This window comes from Octopus bimaculoides, chromosome 6 (assembly GCF_001194135.2).
Source record: "Octopus bimaculoides isolate UCB-OBI-ISO-001 chromosome 6, ASM119413v2, whole genome shotgun sequence".
In the NCBI taxonomy this organism is placed as follows: Eukaryota; Metazoa; Mollusca; class Cephalopoda; order Octopoda; family Octopodidae; genus Octopus; species Octopus bimaculoides.
This window is the reverse complement of record NC_068986.1, coordinates 38,250,480-38,255,618: the sequence shown is the minus strand read 5'-3', so window position 1 is coordinate 38,255,618 and position 5,139 is coordinate 38,250,480. Positions and strand designations below refer to the sequence as shown.

Below are 5,139 nucleotides of genomic sequence, written 5' to 3'. Positions count from 1 at the left end.
CCCCCCTTATTTATTAATTTTTTTTTACGGAATCCCACGTTTTAGGCTATGGAGATTCCGATTCTGAAAAAAAATTTTTGGGAAAATTTCAATTCCCCCTCCCCACCAAGCAGGCTATTTACATGCTAGAAATAACAGCCAAATCTCACAAAACTAGTGTTAGGGTTAGGTTTAGGTTTAGGGCTAGGGTTTGAGTTAGGGTCTATATAAAAACCGGGGGGGGGGGGAATCGAAATTTTGAAATTGAGATTTTTGAAAAATTTTTTTCAGAATCGGAATCTCCATAGGATTCCGTAAAAAAAAAAATAATAAAACAAGGGAGGAAAGGTTCAGATTACATATAGTCCATCTGGACCGACACATGTATGTATCGAAGTGTGTCGCATGTTGTGTACATGCACATATGTAAGCACACTAACAACTCTCTCTCTAACACATACACACACGTGTGTGTGCTAAACGGTCACGGGAAAAACGGGAAACTGAAGAACGACATAAGACTCGGCGTCGAATAAAAACAAATTCCAATCCATGTATTGAGTACTTATTTCTCATGTCTGTAAATTTACTATCTATATATGTATATACATACATGCAAGCATGCGTGTGCGCGCGTGTTTATAAGTGCACTTATGTATAAGGAACGTGTACGTCGCTATTTTTGTTTGCAGTAATGTGATGAAATGTATATTTATGCCAGTGATCACAAGGTCGGAGACTGGGTCGGGTTTCGTTCTTATCGTCCGATTCATCCGTTTAATCAACACAACAACATAAATGATTGAATAAAATGGTCATAACGCTTTCTACCTTTAACATTTGCAGTTTTCCAATACATAATACATAAAACTTAAGAGCTAAGAGGTTGAAATTCAACGGGATATGGAAAACCTGATCTAATCTTGTAGATTTAATAAAGATTACAAAAAGTTAGGGTTTTTTTTATTATTCCCTCTTTTTTATTGTATTTTCCGTTTACATGCCAAACATTTTAATTACTTTTCCCAGAAAATGCTGTTTAAAATAAATACAAGGAGCGCAATAGTCATTCTGACTGAATAATTATATTTATGTTAAATATACACAAAGTACATAGCACATACTAAGTTTGATCGCATTAGATTATTCCTTTCAAGTGCTTCTTTATTGCGAAATTTGAAAAACCGGCAACTCTTTTTTACCGGAAAAAAGTTCTAGTTGGATTGAAAATAATAGTCTGTGGAGGATAGCTTAGTTCTAAAGAAAATCAAAAGGGACAGCGAATGAAATGAATCGGAAAATGTCATGTTTATTTTCATTTTTATGTATTTTTTTTTAGAATACCATGTTTAGCACGTTTCACAAAAAAGAGTAAGAATTGTATATTTCAATAATTATTATTTTTCTATCCTAAATTGAATACTAAGTAACCGTTCTTTCTAAGTAAATGAACACGGAAATATAAGGACTCTCCCATAGAAAGATGGATTATATTTCACAGACGGACTGAATACAAAAGGGAGCAATTGGATAACAGAATGGTAAAGTGTACGGATGAAAAGATAAACCGGCCGGTAGAATTATGAGGTGAAAGACAATTATGAACGGGACTCGATGGAAATGTAATTGAACGAGGGAGGAAGAGGGGACAGATGGACAGTAGATAGAGTTAGATGGACAGACTGGCGGACAGGGTCACAGGGATGCAGTCGACACACGGAAGTTTTTATTTTATTTCTTTCATAAATTTGTTTGGTGGTGAGGCAAGCTAGCGCCCAAACATTTTTCTCGGTTTCTATCATGCAGGAGAATTGATTCAATTGGGCACAATTGAATATCAGACTAGATGGGCAGTCTGTACTTGGAAGAGTACAATACTGGTGGCATTAGATGACGAGGTTAGATGGACAGTGAAAGACTGGGTGGGTACACACACGGACAGTGACAAGACAGAGACAAACGAACAGTCGTTACAGATAAACAAAACGGAGGTTGAGCTGTCAGACGAAAATGCTTAATGGGCAGACAGTCGAGTCGAGTAGATGGATAAGACATTGGCAGACAACAGTAAGATAAACATATATACATAGGGGATAGATATATAGAAAAAACAAGCTGAAAATAGATTAGAATCGCAAAGATGGGGTTAGAAAGTTGAAGTTTCGAGAAGAGAAGGAACGGATAGGCATGGAGCAGGCAGGCAGACACATGGGACCACGAATAGTCGGACGATAGCTACATAAAGAGAAAGAGGCTGGGTAATGTCAAATATTGAGACCGAGTAAAGCACTCAGCATTCATACATAGGCACTTAAAAAGGCATGGATTGAAATAATGGACATAGTTAAGTGGGAGTAGGTCTGACATGCAAATGACATGAGACACAATAAATACATCGACGAAAACCCACGCATAGACAAAGTTATATAGACAGATAAACATGAACAGAAAACTAACCGAACACATAGATAAAGAAACATTCAGGTAAACATAGAAAAACGGTGTGTCTAAGTTGTGATAGTGAATGTAGTGAGTTTAAAGAGAATAATGTTTGAAATATTTGGTTGTGGTCAGAGAATGAAACGAAGAAAGAAAAGAAAACAAAATTCATGATAGAAAGAAGGAAAAAGTAAGGGCACAGAGAGAATCGGGAAGAAGAAGAAGGTAAAAGAATGTCTCACCATTTAAATTGGTACGAAAGACCAAAAATTGACGCTGGATATATAAAAGTGTATATAAATATTTGTATATATACACACCACACGTATGTAACGTATATTCCTGTGAAACGTCAAAGTAGCAGTGCGGCTGCTACAACATTACAGACACTTGAAGCAGCGCCACCTGCAGTTTCAAGTTGATCTTCGTCTAGTAGTAGTAATAGTAATGTTAGTCGTGGTCGCGGTGATAGTAGTAGTAGTGGTGGGTGCGTTGTTGTTGTTGTTGCTGTTGTTGTTGGTGGTGGTGGTGATGTTATTGGTTGGGATCGTGATAATAGTAGAAGTGGTAGCAGAAGTGGTGATGGTGGTGGTGGTTGTAGTATTAGTCGGAATCATAATGGCTGTAGTAGTAGTAGTAGTAGCCGAGGTGCTAGTAGTATTGGTTGTAGTAGTAGTAGTGGTAATCAAAAGTTATAGTAGTAGTAGTAATATACGCTCATTTTATGCTTTCCTCTCACTTATTTTTTATTTATTTTCTTTCAATGGCTGTCTCATTCTATCTATCTATCTATTTTTTCTTTCCACTATCCCTTTTGATCGAAATTCTCCCCTCCCCTTTTTTTTCTTCTTTCCTTCCCAAAAAGAAAAGCTCTACTTCGTATTTTGTCCCCTCTGTGTGGCTAATAAAGTAACATATCTATCTATCTATCTCTTTCACATTTATTACTCTTCAGTGACAGGTACTATCTCTTTTTCTTGTGTCTTTTCCCCCCTCTCTCTTACTGTATCTCTCTTTCATTGCTCTTCTCTTTTCACTAGTATCATCTCTTTTCTTCCACTATCTCTTTCTTATTCTTCTTCAATTCTCTCATTGGCATCACCTCTTACCTTTTCTTTATTTATCACTGTCTCTATCACTCTCTTTCTTTCTATGTCTTTCCTAATTCCTCTCTCTCTCTCTATCTATCTCCGTGTTTCTTTTATTATTCTCTGTAATTCTTGTTATTTTTTCCGTTGTCTCATTTTCTTTCTTCACAGCTTTTCATGTTCCTTTATCCATCTAATAAACTAAATTAACAGAAGCAACAATAACATTTAAAAAGAAAAATAACTATCGTTCTCAGTATTCATATACGCAACCTCTCTCTTTCTCGTTTTCCACACCGTATTCTTCAATGTCCTGTCACACTTTTACCATTATCTCATGATTACCGTTTTCTACTCTCTTCATCATTCCTTTACTCTTTATTATTCCTTCACGCTTATCTACTTTCCCGCTTATTTTACTCACCGTCTCCCCAAGTCTTTCTTCATCATTTTAATGTGCCTCGGAATCTGATACTCTCTCTCTCTCTCTGTGTTAAAGTCAAACTGCACTATCATCATCATCATCATCTGTAATTGCTTATTGTTGGGAAAACTATTATTTGACGCACACACACACACAATAATGTTTCGTTTTGAATATGTTACGATTACATTCATATTAAAATTTATGAATTAAAGACTTCTGGCATTGATAAAAATCTGCCGAGGAAAGCTGAATCAATTGAAATTATCCACATTATTCATAACTGGTGCTCATTTTAAAGTTTCCGACGATTTAGAAAAAAGCGCAATTGATCATAGAAAGATTTTCCTTTTCTTTTCTTTAAAGAAAAAGTATCAATGACTTTTTCAAGGATTCCGTGCATAGCTAGCGGAGGGTGGATGGGGTGATCCACATAACGGCGCTTTTAAGGTGCAGGCACTCTTGAGTCTGCTGTATAAGCTTCTATAAGGAACGATGGCGGGGATGAGAATGGCAGCAACCTCAAGGGCTGCCCCACGCAAGACACTACTTAACAACCCGAATATTTGCAAAAGGAACTCGGGGTTAGACGGTAGTTACCCAAATAATGTGTGTGAACACAACAAAGTGGTCGTTCGAATTGCATGAGATAGCAGTTAAATTTCTCCCCTATCATCTCTTAAACTACGAAAGGACACGATTGCGTGTTCCTGTACCTCTACAATATATAGGAAATAATCAAGCATGTCTTATTCAAGATAAACATTAAGTTCCTTGTTTTAGATATTCATTTCCTTTTCTCATTACGAAATACACCTATAAACAATGTTTTATTTTATATTTGATTTTTTTTTAGTCGTGTAAGACCTATGATCAGAGGTGTTCCATTGATGATGACCATTCGGTCATTATTTTTGGCAGTGTGTGTTGCCCAGTAGAGTCTTTGTTTTGGGGGCTGCTGTTTCTACCCGGACAAAGTGTCAGCGAAGGTAAAATGAAGCAAAGCAAGGGTTTATCGAACAAACCTATGATCAAAGGCGTTTTAGGCATGCTTTTAGTAAATCTATAACTTACAAACCAATATGTTCATTCCTTTTTTTACTTTTTTTTTTTAAGATGCAAGGATGCATTTGAGAAAATTCGGCCGCTACTTCTTGTCGCTCGAGCTATATATGTGTGTGTGTGTGTGTGTGTATGTATATATATATA

General features: G+C 36.4%; 1 protein-coding gene across 1 annotated transcript in view; it reads right to left on the bottom strand.

The window, feature by feature from the left end:
* LOC106881835 (oxysterol-binding protein-related protein 8) overlaps positions 1–2,868 on the bottom strand; it is a 135,528-nt gene extending 132,660 nt beyond the window's left edge. Inside the window, exon 1 of the mRNA XM_052968685.1 lies at positions 2,661–2,868. The gene's annotated coding sequence lies outside the window, so the exon portion shown is untranslated. The remainder of the gene's footprint in view (positions 1–2,660) is intronic.
* Between the last annotated feature and the right edge of the window lie 2,271 nt (positions 2,869–5,139).